The sequence below is a fragment of the Azolla caroliniana genome, unplaced genomic scaffold (assembly GCF_043228905.1).
Source record: "Azolla caroliniana isolate FFs.n. ecotype wild unplaced genomic scaffold, voAzoCaro1.0.p SCAF_651, whole genome shotgun sequence".
Taxonomy (NCBI): domain Eukaryota; kingdom Viridiplantae; phylum Streptophyta; class Polypodiopsida; order Salviniales; family Salviniaceae; genus Azolla; species Azolla caroliniana.
The window spans coordinates 1-16978 of NW_028231086.1; the positions used below are offsets into that span (position 1 = coordinate 1).

Consider the following 16978-nt stretch of genomic DNA (forward strand, 5'->3'; position numbering starts at 1 on the left):
GCATGGCTCGGCCCTTCGGGCGCGCTGTGTCTTGGGTCGAGCTGTGCACAGTTCGGCTCTTCGCATATATGTATGCTATCCCACACACGCATAGATGTGAATAAAAGTGTGTAAATATGTGTATACACATTCGAGTTCCCTTCCAACTCTTGGCACGGTTCGGCTTTTCGGCCGCGTCGCGTCTCGGGTTGACTCCTGTGAATGGGTCAGCCCTTCGGCCGTGCCGTGTCTCTGGTCGGCTGTGCACGGTTCGGCTCTTCGGCCGCGCCGTGTCTCGGGTTGACTCCTGTGCACGGGTCGGCCCTTCGGCCGCGCCGTGTCTCGGGTCGGCTCTTCGGCCGATTTCGGCTTTTCAGCCGACTCCCCCGTAAGGTAAGGTAAGGTAAGGTAAGGTAAGGTAAGGTGAGGGACAATTTTACACAACATTTTCTGCTGAGTAGTCTTTCTCATCTCATTCATCTTCCTCGCAAGATCGAAACCAAATTCGATTCCTTCCCATGCCCTACTTTTCACCTCGTTTCTCTCTCAGGTGGGAGATCCAGGAGCGTCGTTTCCATCATTTGAATCGAAGCAGAAGATCTGCAGAAGAAACTGTTCTTTCTTCCGCAGATTCTCCTACAAGCGTATTTCAAACCACGCTTTCAAGCACTATTTCGAGGTCAGATCTTGGCCTTCATACAGGTATGCTTGTTGGTTTTTATTCTCGTTCTCAGTCGGCCTTGATCTTGCTCCAATCCAAGCTGTTTTTTGTTTCTTCTAGGTTGTTTTGTTATTGTTAGTGAGGTTGGTTTCTTTGTCCTTTTCGTGGTCTCATTCTCAATGACGATTTCAAGAACCATTTGTCACAGGAATCAGATCTTCTCTGAAGCTCATTCCAGCTGCTGCTGGTGAAGGCCGCTACTTTGTGCATGTTTCTGATTATGCGAGGAGAAAATCCAGAAGAAAACAATGAAGAAGTTGATGAAAGGGAAGAGAAAACGCTTCCTGCTTCCATATGCGAATGTTGAGGATACAACTTTGTGTACTACGTTAAGCTCAGGGAAAGTTAAGATTCGAACTGTGGAGCATGTTATTTCTGCTTTGGAAGGCCTTGGCATTGACAACTGCAGAATGGAACTTGAAGGAGGAAATGAGGTAAGGTTGGAAAAATCCATGTTTTTTAAATGAGAACCATTGTCTACTCTTTTGCTAGCACGTGGGCAGAAGTGTTTGTCAAGCACTTTTATGTCCGTTACAACTGCATCAACACGCAATATGAACTGTGCTTAACTATCTAACCTTGCTCACTTAATGAATGATACAGTAGTTATGCTAAACAACCACTTATTTAACTTAGCACCATAAGTAATGAAAAATACACTTCACAAAAAAGGACACTTATGTCAATCATGGATTTCCAAGCTCATACAAGGAGATAATAAATGCTAGGCAAAGTATAAAGTGCTTAGTACTAATCCATTAGTGGAGATAGAGAGAGAAGAAAAGAAGCTAAAGGGGAGCTCAAGTGTAGAGAAGGAGAAGCATCCTTGATGGCTAATTCATTAGTTTTTATACCTCTTTACAACTTGGGTCTCTTAGTGTGTCCGTTTCCTTGGAAAAAGTTCATAGCCATAGTTTTACCTTCTTACATGTTTATTGATATTGAAAGTGGCAAGATTATGAATAAATGGAGTAGCCTGTTATTAAGTCCACAGTGACATTGGGTAGGCTCCTTCCATGTGAAGTTATTAAAATACTTCCAAGGCAATTAAATAGGAAAGTACTAATGGGCTTGTCATTGCTAAATTCAATGACACTATGCAGTGGATAATCTTTATAATAAGGGGGGACGAGAGGCGTCATATAAGGACTCCATGACATTGGCAAAATCAAAATATTGACCGGAGAAGTATATATTTAAGAAAAAAACATTTTCCTGCGAAGGAGTTTATTTAGTGTGTTTCTGCTATTCTTGCACATCTGAACTGGTTCATTTGTCAAACATATAAGACCGTTTGAGTTCCTTCACACAGTTATCAGCTATGAGAGCAGTAGGTCTAGCAATTGTGTTAAAATCTTATAATTTAAATAGTATTTTAGGCATTTGCCTCTGAAATATAATGTTAGATTAGCTGGCTCATTCTGGATGTTATGTGTGATAAAACACATACTATTGAAGAATGCTTCCCTTGATACCAATTCTGATGTGCAGTTTTCAGCTATCAAAACTCAATGGTTCTCTTTTTGTCCAAGTGATATCTCAAAGTATGAAATTGACATTGCACCTGCCAGAACTTTTGGTATTGCTGAGCAGGTTAGTAGATTCGGACGCATTTAGCAATCATGTTTACAACTTCCGTGATCTTGCTCTTCTAATTCATGATAATATGGCCCATTTAAGCTCCAGATCCTCGAGCATTTTGGGACTTTTATCATTTTTTCTTTTCTTGAAAGTGTTATTTTTGACTTTTGACTCATAGTGATGTTATGTCTTTTTGAATAGAATATGGTTTGTGAATTCATTTCAGTCAACTATTTGTTTTTATGTTGATTTCTTGTTGAGTTGATTAGTGATCTGGTTTGATTTGGTGGTTTGGCTGGTTTGCACCTTTGTTAGGAAAGGTTGGATTAAGAACAAGAAGGATTGCTGGTGCACCCAAATGTGTACAAGAGCACCTATGGTTAAGACTGATAGGATGATATATTATGATTAACATTTCAGGAATATTTTGAAGAAAAGTTGATATAATCCCCCCTCCCATATAAAATATGTCATAATCATAGCATAGTTTAGACTGAAGAGCTAACTCCAGACTTGCACTCTTTATCATCTTTATTATCTCTCATCTACGATTTCTCTTCCTAGATTCTTCTCTCTAGAACTGGCAAGTCTTTAAATGCCTTCACTCTCTTTCACGTTTCCAATATTATTCCCTCTTATTCCTCATTTATTGCATCTGTTTGGTTGTACAAGAGTTACATAACTACCAAACAACCACTTTACCTTTTCCCCATTTATGTAGGCTATACCAGCTTCTTTTGTAAAAACTTTATTTTTTTGCTACTTGCAAACAGGCTCTGCTCTTTGGCTGTGTCTACTTTATGCAACTATTTTGCTACTGCTGTCTAACAGCCTTCTCACAACGCAGGCTGTTTCTATTTTTTTTTCCTTCCAACTGTTCCGCTGCTACAATTAACAGATTTTCTTGCATGGTATCAGAGCTGTGAGCTCCCCATAGCCTTAGTCTGATTTTTCGCTGAAGAGCACACAAGTCTATCTTCTTTTATCCCATCCTTAAACGGAGTTATCTATTCTTTGTAGCTTCCCACCCAACCCTAAAGAGGAGGTTCTCTTACCAGCCACCCTCCCAACCTAGAGAGGAGGTTATCCCTAGCATCTAGGGAGGAGTAGAAAGACCATGAGCATCTACTTACAGCTGCTGTAAACAGTCCAGTTGTAGCTCAAGAGGAGGATATCCATAGCCTCACATGCCATCATTGTTTTGTCAACCATTCCCCAATCCCCGAAGAGTCCATCTTGGATGGGAACAATTACTTGGATTGGGAATTGCAAATAAAGGCCTTGCTACAATACTATCGTCTATGGAATGTAGTCAACAGTAGTGAGAAGAAACCACTGGTAACTTCATCTTCTTCAACCACATCAGTTTCTGGTTCATCTAAAGCTGAGATTGAAGCTTGGCTAGATAAGGATTCTTGTGGTCATGCTTTCCTCATGTTTAATATTAAACCTAGCATTGCCCGTCAATTTCAAGATAAAGGTGAAGAGACAGCCAACGACCCATTGACAGCCATCAAAAGCAGGTATCATAGAGCGAATCACGTTCAAATGATAGCTATTGAGGGTGAACTACCACATCTCAAGATTCATGAGACTCCAAACATCATGGATCAAATCACACGTTTTGTTACTCTACAAAAGCAGCTAGTTCCTTGTGAAGCAAGTCAACTAAAGCTGAGTTCATGCATCGTCTACGGATCAAGTTGCTTGAATCATTCTCATCCTTTTGTGACACAATTTCTCTTCTTCCAAACACACTTCATATGAATACATTTTCTGGCATGCTTTTAAGACAGGGCCACAAGGAAGTAAAGTGCTCAAAACTCTAATCAAATACTTCTCCATGCCAAAAGTAAAGGAAAGTGGAAGCACAACAACAACTTCTTCAACAAACCCAATCCAAGATGAGCAATCAACCCAGTCTACAAGGAGCTCACTTGTCATTATTGTGGTTACAAAGATCACATTCAGATTCTTTGTTGGAAAAACAAAAAAGCCAAGAAGTCTTCTTCTACCAAAATTCAGCCTACACCAAAATCAAACTCAGCCCACTCAGCCAAAGAAACAGGTTTCCTTGGCATTGAAGAACATTCTTCACATTTAGTTGGACCAACTACCTCAACCTTTAATAAGTGGCTAGTAGACATTGGTGCTATTGCACACATGACTTATGACAAATCTATTTTGCATGATGTCAAACCTAGCTCCTCCCCAATCTCTATAGGAGATGTCTCAAGCATTGAGGCTTCTTGTTGGTAATGTGTTTTTAACACTTCTTCCAATGACGAACCTATCGTTCTTCAAGATGTGCTACATGTGCATTGTGTCTTTACCAATTTACTTCTACTCTTCTGAATAACAAAGTAAGGTATGGTGTCTACTTTGATAGCTCAATTTTTGAAGTCATTGACACCAACAACTTACAAATTGCAGCTAGTGGCAAACAAGAAGGGGGTTTATTCCACTTGAAAAGTTCCCATAGCCCCTTGGAAAAATCCAAATTTCATCTTCTTCAAGTACTTCAAGGCTGTCATGTCTTGGTGGCACAAGATCCCACATTGTGATATGCTTGGTTTTGGTCATCTTAACTACGACTCTCTTCAAAAGCTCTCCTCTTCGCAACTAGTTGAGGGTCTTTTGCTTTTCAAAGCTCCCAATACCTGTGTTGCTAATCTTCATGGTAAGCAACTTTGAGATCATTTCCCTCATCAACCCATTCACTATACAACATCTAACTTGGAGTTAAAGCACATGGATCTTTGTTATCCATTGAAAACCACTACTCTTGGTGGTGCATGTTATTTCATGCTCATCATTAATGATTTTTTCACGTAAGGTGAAGCTATCAACAAAACAGTTTACATCATCAACTAAACTAAAGCAGGTGATGCAATGACCCTTGTAGAAGCATTTACAAGTGTAAAACCCTCAGCTTCTCATTTAAAAGTCTTTGGTTGTGATGCTTATGTTCACATTCAGATAATAAAAGGACTAAATTTATGTCCAAAACTAAGAAATGCAAGTTCCTTGATCACCACACGCAATCTAAACCTTACATGTTATGGGATCTATAATCAAACTCTCTAGGGATGTTCATTTTGTGGAGTTTAAGTTGGATGGCTCTAGGATTTTACGTGAGTTTACGGTTGAAATCCCAGCTAGTCTAGAATCTGCTATTCCAAACGAAGATGTCTCACTGTCAAGCCCCCCATCTCCTCCAACTCTCACTCACCCTCAAACTCACCTCCCACTTAGACCTCTCCCTCAAGTCCAATTGTTTCCCCTCCCTCGACGCACTAGCCTCCACCATTTCTAATGTGGCTTCCAGCCACCAATCAAGATTCCCATCTCTTCGATGCTGAACTTCATGAGTATACAACTGGTTCTCTTTCCAACATGAGAACACTCAGGTCACAATGGACTCTTCACTCATGCAACTTGCCTTACTATGTCTTGTTGTACAATCACAAGAACCCACTACAACAAAAGATGCTCTTGTTTTTTTGGAATGGAAAGTGGCAATGGAAGTTGAACTCGATTGCATTGAGCAGAATCACTCATGGGAACTGGTTTGTCGGCCTCAACATAGGCAAGTCATTGTACTGAAATGGTTTTCCAAGACCAAGCAAGTACCATGTTGATGGTACGTTGGATAAGCATAAGGCATGCTTAGTTGCAAACGGCTACTCACAAGTGGAAGGAGTGGATTGTGAGATAACCTTTGTTCCAATAGCAAGGTGCACCTCTATTCAATGTGCTTTCACACTTGCTACTCACAACAAATGGCCTTCTTTGAAATGGATGTTTAGTCAGCCTTCTTTAATGGTGACTTGGAAAAGGAAGTTTATGTAGAACAACCTCTCGGTTTGGAGATTTCAGAGTGGGAAAACATGCTCTATATGTTACACAAAGCCTTGTATGGCTTAGAGCAAGCTCCCAAAACTTGGTATGACAAAATTAATACATTGTTTATCTCTCTTGGGTTTCAACACTTATGTTGACAACAATCTCTATGTATTTTCCCAAGATGATTTGTTATTCTTGCTCTTATTATGTTGATGACCTAGTTACAGGGTCCCTTGCTTCTAAAATAGAACAACTCTGCACTGACCTCAAAACCACATTTGAAATGAATGATGTAGGACTTCTCCATCACTTCTTAGATACGTGGAGATCTATCTATCACTTGTGACATCTTCCTCGGCCAACATAGGTGTCTTAAACAGCTCCTTAAACCTATGGCATGTCAGATTGCAGGCACTTTCATGTCCTATGGATTCAAACTCAAAGCTTTCTTGTGAAGATGATTCTCTCATAATTTGAAGATATCACAAAATATAGAAGGTTAATTGGGTCTCTTCGTCACTTAACTTACACCAAGCCTGATTTGTCCTATATTGTTAGTAGCCAACTCTCAAGTGCTCCAAGACAAAGTCCTATATTGTCCTATATTCGAGTTCTTAGGTACTTGGCCTACACACTCGAATATGGTCTCTTTTTTTGAGGTGGCATTGAGCTTGTTGGCCACTCAGATGCTGATTGGGCAGGTGACAATGATTCTAGATAGTCACATCCGACTATTGTTTTGAGCTAGGCTCCAGCTTAATTTCTTGGAAATGAGAGAAACAAATTTCAATTTCTACTTCATGGACCAAAGCTGAATATGGAGCCTATTTGGATACTTGTTGTGAGTAACTTTGGTTAATGCAACCACGTCTGATTATCATTTCGAGCTAGGCTCCGGCTTAATATCTTGGAAATGAAAGAAGCAAATTTCAGTTTCTACTTCATCAATCAAAGCTGAATATGGAGCCTATTTGGATACTCGTTGTGAGTAACTTTGGTTAATGCAACCACTTTGTCACATCTATGTTTTGCAAGACTCTTATTCAAGTCTTCATTGACAACCAAAGTCTCTGTGCATTGACACATAGCTCAACATTTCATGGTAGAAAGAAACATATTGAAGTGCACTAACATTTTTTTGTGAAGTAATGAAATCACAAGCCATCAACTTGGCCTATTTTCCTATTCAAGAAAATGTGACTGATTTGTTTACTAATCCACTTCCAAGGGAAGCCATTGATCAGCTCCTCAGTCGACTCAATGTTGAACCGCTGTCCTGGACTTGAGAGGAGGTGGTAGAGGTCTCTTTCATTTTTGTCATCTCTCCTCTATGTTCTCTCGCTTTCTAGATTCTTCTTTCTCTAGAATCTATAACTCTTTAAATGCCTTCTCTCTCTTTCACTTTTCTCCAATTTTGTATAAATAGACTATACCAGCATCTTTCGTAAAATCTTTATTTTTGCTGCTAGTTGCAAAGAGACTCTGCTCTGACTGTGTCACTAATTTTTGCAACTATTTTGGCTACTCCCTCTCACAACTTCGATGTGTCTATTTTTTCTTCCAATTGTTCCGCTGCTGCTATTAACAGCTTTTCTCACGAATATGCCCTCTTTGGACCGTACATCTGAGATAGTGGACTACATCACATGTGGAAGGGCAGGGAATCAACATTTTAGATATACGCACCACATTCTTCTTTACGCTGATGACATATTCGTGGTCTCTGAATGACATTTAGATCTTGATCATAACAAGCACCTTTAGTATGAAGCAAGGATGCTCACTCTTCCTCCGCCCTACACTCTTGAGACTCTACATCAATGAGGGAGTCGACTGTAGTAGTTTTATCTGTCCACATTCTTCTTTACAGTGATGACATAATCATGGTCTTTGAATTTCGTCTAGATCTACAAAATCTCGTGTAGGTCTTTGAGACGAGCATAGGTAGATAATCCTGGTCTATGTGCACAATGCCTGAGTTTATTATCCTGTTCCTCTGAAATTGATGTCTAAGTTACTCAGCTAGTACCCGTTTATGTCAAGGTGGAAGATATTTGGATAGGTATACAAATCCATCTAGCTGATGGCATGTATTCTTCCATGAAGGAGAAGATGTGTGACGACTTCAGAATGGAGAGGTAGGATGTTTGAATGATGGTTTGTAACACTGAAATACAAAGTGTTTTGGACTGTGGCTCCTGGCACTATGAGCATTTGTGTGTCATTATTGTTTATGCGATCTTAAAGTGATACTCAAAATCTCAGACATTAAAATAGAACTTGATCTGAAAGTGATACTCAAATTCTCGGTCATTAGCATAGAACTTTAACGTCCTAGTGAGCTGTTTTTCGAAGTAAGAATTTACTATTCTGTTATCGATTTCTTTTGTAGATGGGTGAATGCTGATATAAACTCGTCCAACAAAATGTTAGATGGTGACTGCCCCAAAACTGATTTTTACCTTTTGCAATCTCTCTCTATGTGCATGTTTCCTCGCTCTAGATTTACTTTACTCCAGCATTTATTACAGTTAACTTTTATAACCTACCACTACATTGCAACGTTCAATGCATTGTTCTTTTCTCTCCATCCCTGCATTCACTCATTATGTGCCTAGGAATATTTTATCTCCTTTCATAAATGCACGTGTTACAAAACCCTCTTTGCTTTGAGCCTCACAAAGAAATAGAGTACTTGTTTCAGCTTATTGTTAAGATGCTGCTTGCCTCTTGGGCATCTTACAACTGTTCATAACATTTTTCTCATGCAAACGAATGGTAGTAACCAGATTGTCATTTATGTACGTGTTACAAAACCCTCTTTGCTTTGAGCCTCACGAAGAAATAGAGTTCTTGTTTCAGCTTATTGTTAAGATGCTGCTTGCCTCTTGGGCATCTTACAACTGTTCATAACATTTTTCTCATGCAAACGAATGGTAGTAACCAGATTGTCATTTATGTACGTGTTACAAAACCCTCTTTGCTTTGAGCCTCACGAAGAAATAGAGTTCTTGTTTCAGCTTATTGTTAAGAATCAAGATGCTGCTTGCCTCTTGGGCATCTTACAACTGTTCATAACATTTTTCTCATGCAAACGAATGGTAGTAACCAGATTGTCATTTATGTACGTGTTACAAAACCCTCTTTGCTTTGAGCCTCACGAAGAAATAGAGTTCTTGTTTCAGCTTATTGTTAAGAATCAAGATGCTGCTTGCCTCTTGGGCATCTTACAACTGTTCATAACATTTTTCTCATGCAAACGAATTGTAGTAACCAGATTGTCATTTATGTACATGAATGGCTGTTTGTGTATATTTAATTATTTGAACATATCCACACAATATTCTTGCAGATTGGAAAGTTGCTATCTGCTGGTCTCATTAAAGGTGGTTCTATGGATAATGCAATAGTTTGCAGGTTGTTTACATGTCTAACTTTTGTGAGTTATTTTCTATGTGCTCTGCTTTTTGAAATTTTGTTATACTTTGTTATTTGATCAGGCATACATGGTGCTATTCTACATAGTTGGCATGACCATCCTTAACATTATCATGTAATTTGAGAAGCTACAAATCCTCTTGCAACAATGCTCTTCATCATTCCCAACAATAACAAGAAGAAAATGAACAGTGCGTTGTAACTAGATTTGGTATGCCATACACATGAAACTTACAGAAATGCTACACCAATGGATGAATATCATTGCTGATACTTTCAAAAAGCTTAACACGCAAACATGATTAATCCTGAAGCCCTAAAATGCATGTTTCAAAATGGCATGTCCAGTCCTTTGTGTTTGGATCTTTGAGTGTTGTGATGGTGAGAATGAGAAATTGATCGACTGATCGACTGTCTTTGCAGTGAGAAGGATGGTTGGTTGAATTTGCCCCTTCGGTTCTCTGATGAACCATGTAGGCACAAACTACTAGATCTTATTGGAGATATCGGGTTGTGTGCCAAAGGCGGGTAACCCTGGGCTTCCCATTGCACATATTGTGACATTCAAGGTACCAGTCTTTTATCTGGTGGTGTTTGAGCTTGTTGCTACATCTGTGGATGTTTTGTTTCTCTAGAAATCATAACCTGCAAGATATGAGGAAAATAGTTGTCTTATAAGTTTGTCCTTGCTGTAGGGAAGTCATTCACTTCACACAGTTTGCGAGTATCTTATCTTGCCATATGAAAAATAAATTGGTTGAAGACTGAATATGGAAGCACATTTCTTCTTGCTGTGACATAAGATCATAATCCCATTTTTGGACCAAGCTTTCGTTGGGGAATATTGCACAGTTTTGGTGCTGGATTCTTCATATTTTCCTTCTGGATCATATCAATAATTTCGCCAATATACTGTGACACAAGACAACATACTGCCATTTTTGGAGCAAGCTTTCGGTGGAAAATATTGCACAGAAGTGCTGGAATCTTTTTATTTTTCGTTTGAGCGTAGCTGTAATTTCTAAAGATCATATTTAACAATGAAGGTCTGCAAATCCTATGGCATGTTTTTCGAACATACGAGATTTGTGTTTGAAATGTTGTAGTGCTAACAATAATTTATAAATTGTTACTAAAACATCATTGGTAAACTGCTTATTAAAATGATTAATGGCTGTGGTCAGTGGTGCATTGATTGCGTTTCTAGATGTGTGTAACATCTAGTGTCTTCGAGGATTTCTCATTCATCAATCTGATTTCTTCACAGTTCAAGACATTGTCCTTGTTTCAAATCCTTTGACATGTTCTCCTTTTCCTCTCTTCGGAGCTCGTTCCATCTGATAATAGGCAACCATTACATTTAAATTGCCCAAGAGATCCATCTATATTCCTTTTGTAGAGAAATATACGACAGTACACATCATTTGGCCTTAAATTGCTGAAGAAATCTGTCGAGGAACAATATGTGTGGTCCATCTATATTTCTGAAGGCACATGCCCTATTTTGTAATTGGTCAATATTAACTTCTGTTCAATCTACTTGTGTTGAGGAATGTTTGCTGGCCCGCAGATCCAACTCCATGTGTTATTGATCACATTACCTACATTCGCAAGACTGTTACCTGAGTAAGTTGATTTCTTTCTTCTTCGTAGTGCAAGCTTACGTCACTGCAAGATAAGGTTTTCCACGGGTTTGACTTTGTATTGTGTTCATATTGTTGTATTAAACAGTCTTGTGGCATATTGCTTTTGGCACGGATGACATTCTTTGCTAATGTAATGCACATCCACGTTGATTGCATCAATGATGAGTGCCATTGCAGATTCCTTGTTAACGACCTAATCTAGGAGCATGATGATAGTGATTAGATGATTCTAGTAAGGGCAAGTTTAGAAAGCCTTCTTTGGCAAACAAATTATCATTAAATACAAGAAAGAGGTGATTTGTGCTGCATTAAGTTTGAGAATATCTGTATATAGACTCCAATAATGGGAGAACTGTTGGTCTATAGTTTCTGAAGGTATAAACCACACTTGAGTGTATCCATCAACAACGAACTTTTACACAATGATATGATTGATGTTCCTAGCTAGTAACATACACTAGCAACTTGCTATTTAGATGGCATACATACCCATCATTTTCACTCAATACAAAATATCGTTGGCATTATATACCCATCATTTTATAACTTAAATAAATTTATATTTAAACTTTGTATCTAAATAAATTTATAGGTCCTCAATCCTACATCTGTACCTAAATAAATTTTATATTTAAACTTTGTAATCTAGATTGACGTTTGTTTATTAGCAATTTAGAATTCGAGACACGAGACCATTTAAAATCAATCATTGAAGTTAAATCGTTCACGAGTTAATAATGAGAATATTGAAAGCAATATGTATCATGTTTTTTTTTTAGGAAAAAGAAGAAGAAGAAGAAAGAAAGCAATGTATCATGAAATAAATTGAACTTTTTGCATTTCAAATCAATCATTGAAACTTTCTATATGAAAAGTTATTGACTCATATATATGACTCAATAACTTTTCATATTGAAAACGATAATAACGTGTTACGTTCGTCATTTGGGGTTCAATCACAAAGGATAAAAGAAGATGAGAGAATATGTATATAGTGGATCATCTGAGAGGGAGAGAGAGAGGGGGAGGTTTCTAAACCGGTTTCCAAGCCATTTACCAAACCGGTGGTTCACAAGCCGTTTTATTCTTAAAGAGAGAGAGAGAGGGAGACATGTAAGGAGAGAGATAGAGAGAGAGAGAGAGAGAGGAACTACATAGAGGGGAGAGAGAGAGAGGGAGAGAGTCGAGACCACAGACGTGAGAGAGAGTGGGAGGGAGAGCTTGTACAATGTATAGTATATAGTATATAGTACAGTAACCATTCGGTTAAGTGCGTGCCCACTTAAGTGCACCATTCTATTAAGTGCGCTTTTTTTTATAGAGGTCAAAATCCCGATCAAAAAAATTACATTGTTCATGATGAAATTACATCAAACGAAATTAAAACTATGTTCCAAATATTCAAAAAACAATAAAAGAAAAAAATTAAAAGAATTAAAAGAATTTGTTACGTGATGGTGGGTGGGGTCTCTTGGAAATGCAAGCAAAAAAGAACCAAATCTTAGAATTGGTCTCTCCCGTTGTAGCGTTTGTGTGAGTGTTATGTGTTGTATGTGTGTGTAGAACTATGAGTAGGTAATTTTTATTCTCGTAAACTTTCCTACTTAACGCAATTATCCATTTCATTTTCTGTATTCATTCATTCTTAATTATGTTTCTTTCTTTCTCTCCTTCCCTCACTTTCTTAATTATGTTTCTTTCTTTCTCTCTTTCCCTCACTTTCTTAATTATGTTTCTTTCTTTCTCTCCTTCCCTCACTTTCTTAATTTTGTTTCTTTCTCTCCGGTTCTCCTCCTCCCGCCACCGCCGCCGCCTCCTAGTCCCGTCACCGCCTTCGGTCATTCTTAATTTTCTCTTTCTTTCTTTCACTCCCTCACTCCCTCCTCCCTCTCTTTCTCTTTATGTACATCTCGTTTATTTTCTTTCTGTTCCAGCCTATGCTTTCTCCGTTGCTCCTCTCTCTTTTCCGGTCTCCTCCATCTCCATCTCTACTACAATTCCTCAAACCTTCCACCACTAGGAAGAAGAGAATGCAAAGAAAAATCTCATCATATCCAAGGAAGTTCATTAGGTAGGCCTAGCAAAAATGCAAAAACTCAAGGTAATATGGAATCGGGAAAAAGTGATATCCAAACAAGAGTATGCTAAAACCATAAACATTTCAGGTCAATTATATCACATTAATCAATCACTTTTCTAATGAAGAAACATATGATACGAACAAAAGAAGGGAAATTTTTTCAAGAAAACCTAAAAATTTTCAAAAAGCCCCAAATTTTTTCAGAAAACCCCTAAATGAGCAGCTCGATTAAGTGCGCACTTCACCCATGCGTTCCAAAGTGCGAACTTAACCGAATGGTTACTGTATATGACTCAATAACTTTTCATATTGAAAACGACACCATACATATAATAATAACGTGTTACGTTAGTACATTCGGGGTTCAATCACAAAGGATAAAAGAAGATGAGAGAATATATGCATGTAATAATCGTAGGAAATCTTTACCTCGTCATCCAATAACGTAAAGTAGAGAAAATGGAAAAAAACAAGAAGAAGAAAAGAGAGAGAGAGAGAGAGAGAGAGAGAAATAAAAAAGACAGAAAGAGAAATTCCTTCTGGGAGTATCTAGTGAGGCATACGACTGCTCAATGAAAAAGCCCCTAAAATACCTGTTATAGATCACGACGTGTGTGTTTACTCTTTTTAACGTTATTGTCATTTGTGATCCTGTGTTTCCTAAACCCTAAACCCTAAACCTAAACTGAAAAAAAAAAGAGAGAACCGAACCCTACTTTGGGAGCTTGATACAAAAATAAATTTGCGCATTATTAAATGTCATCTCTGTGAAACTAAATGATGGATTTTCTCAGTATAAAAATCTTTCTGGCACGTAGACATCGAAGATTTAAGTCTAATCAAGAGCTCCTCCTGAGTTCGTTAGTATTTGCTGTCATAGCTCGTTGCTTAGAATCCTTTGTCATCTCATTAGTAGCAGTATTGGAAGTGCGATGAATGGAATGATCTGAGCTGCCAGATTTTGGAGGAGGAATCAGAGTTGTTGCTACCGCTTTTAATTCGGATCTTACAATATATTAAGTAGAACAAAAGGTCCATCTTTTAGAAACAGATCTAACCACAAGGTAAATAAATAGCAAACATTATTAGTCCATATCTCATAGCAGTGGAGTAGCTTCTTGGGGGGAAGGATACAATTGAAGTGGGTTCGCATTAATTTGATTTTGCGTTGCGTATTCTCTACTTGCCATCTGCAGATCCATCCATGGATATTATTTAAAAATTCATTTCCAGTAAGTACATACATACCACTTATGAAAGAAGCACATACAATTGAAACTTGGCATTTCAGAGATAAAAAAACATGGTTTGTTGAATTGAATTTTTAGTACCTGATGGAGACTTGTTGTTGGGGGTCAGATTAGATGGGCTGGCTGTTGTTCCGCAAATGAAGATTTAGTGGTGTTACAGTGAGCAAGTGCGCATCAGCAATCAAATGTTAAATTACTCCCCTCCACCCCCAAAAAAATAAGAAAAAAAATGTTAAATTACGAGATAAAAGTAGGAAAAAGAAAAAAACAGCAAAGGCCATTTAAGATTGATTACTAACATGGCCTGGCAACTATCTATTAGATTGTAACTAATTTCGGGAGGTGTTAGAGATGAAGAATTAGTTTTATGACATGGTAGGAAGGAGAAATGTAGGTCCACGAATTGGATGGAAAATAATACCTTTAAAGTGTAAGGGGGGAACGCTTCCGACGAAGAAGAAGAAGAAGAAGAAGAAGAAGAAGAAGGATGGATCTGAAGAAGAATCAGAAGAAGGATGGATCTGAAGAAGAATCAGAAGAAGAAGAAGAAGAAGAAGGAAGTGTTTGTTTACCTTCTTGTGATTGACACAAACCGTCTCTGCTGCAAATCTATGTTCTCCGGTAAGGTAAGCACTCATCTGCCAATCTACGCCCTTCTCTGAAAAGATTTTCTTCAAAATAGTATTAAGAACAAAACGCCCGAACGCTTCCGACGAAGAAGAAGAAGAAGAAGAAGAAGAAGGATGGATCTGAAGAAGAATCAGAAGAAGAATGTGAGAAGAAAAGCTTATAAAAATAGTACTTCAAACTAATTATATCTAAATGATTAATAAGACTTTCGTAGATGTAATATACAAAATATGTATGTAGCATGTCTGCATTTACATGCAGTAGACATTCGGTTAAGGGCGTGCCCACATAAGTGCACCATTCTATTAAGTGCGCTTTTTTTAATAGTGGTCAAAATCCAGATAAAAAAAATTACATTGTTTCATGACAAAATTACATTAAACCAAGTTAAAACTATGTTCTAAACATTCAGAAAACAACAAAATGAGCTTCTATGGGTATGTTTGTGTGTGTGTGTTTACGATTACAAGGCCATCCCACAAGTTTAGTGACACAGGATATGCATGAATTGGAACCAAGAAGTGCTATGGTAATGAGAGCGAGTCCAAACATTAAGAAAACAACAAAAGGAGTTTTTGTGGGAATGTCTATGTGTGTGTCATGTGTTCTACATGTGTGTGCGTGTGCGTGTGCGTGTGCGTGTGCGTGTGTTACGATTACAAATTTGTGATTTTGATTCTTGATTAAAGAACATAAACAAAGAATGGCAAACAAATCTTGATGATCGTGAATAATCAAGTTTTGTAGCAATTGGTTGTGAACACAAGCTCTCCTTCTCCACGTGCACCATATCCATTTGTTCTCCTTCTCTTTCTGTGTGTGCCTGTATCACATCTGTGCGTGCTCTTTTCTTGCATGAAGAAAGCCTCTCTCCCTCCCTCTCTTTTTATGTGCATCTTGTTTAGATGACAAAAGTTGCAGTCAGTGATTTATCTGTTGCTCCCCCTCTCTCTTTTCTTGTCTCCTCCATCTGTACTTCAATTCCTCAAACCTGCTGCCACTAGGAAGAAAATGCAAGAAAAAATCGCATCGCATGATGCATCCAAGGAAGCTCATTAGGTTTGTTGCATACTGGATGTATTTCTCAGATGTAGAAAAAGACAAACATTGAAGGCAATCTAGAATCAAGAAAGACATTGAAGAGTGTGTATGGTGAAACTAGAAACATTTTAGGTCAATTTAACACGTAAATTGATCACTTTTCTTATCAAGAATTGTATGATTAACATACAGAAGGAAAAATATTTCAGAAAACCCTAAAAATTTCCAAAAAACCCTAAAATGTTTGAGAGAAAGAAATTGAAGAGTATGTATGGTGAAACTAGAAACATTTTAGGTCAATTTCTCACATAAATTTATCACTTTTCTTATCAAGAATTGTATGATTAGCATATAGAATGAAAATATTTCAGAAAACTAAGTGCGCAGCTTGGTTAAGTGCGCACCTCTTCCTTGCGTTCAAAGTGCGCACTTAACCGAATGTCTATTGTATATGTATTTATGTATGTATTTATATATGGTAATATATATTTGTAAATATATTAATGTTTAGTCAGTATGTATGTATAAATGTGTGTAATGCATGTATATACATATTCATGGATGTAATGTTTGAATGTAAGTATATGTGCATCATGCATGTATGGATGTATATGTATGTATGTATGTATGTATGTATGTATGTATGTATGTATGCTACTCCAAAATTGACTATTGTTTCCATAATATATTATTTACTATCTCATTGAAATATCTAACATTTCATGGGCTTATGTAATTTTTTCCTATAGCATAATTGATAACACCC

General features: G+C 37.8%; 1 pseudogene across 1 annotated transcript; it reads left to right on the plus strand.

The window, feature by feature from the left end:
• The first annotated feature begins 497 nt into the window (after nt 1-497).
• Nucleotides 498-10242, plus strand: LOC147847796 (putative UDP-3-O-acyl-N-acetylglucosamine deacetylase 1, mitochondrial; annotated as a pseudogene). Its single transcript, XR_015532252.1, has 6 exons — nt 498-681; nt 849-904; nt 958-1134; nt 2072-2293; nt 9480-9544; nt 9989-10242. The product of XR_015532252.1 is annotated as a putative UDP-3-O-acyl-N-acetylglucosamine deacetylase 1, mitochondrial (transcript).
• The last annotated feature ends 6736 nt before the right edge of the window (nt 10243-16978 follow it).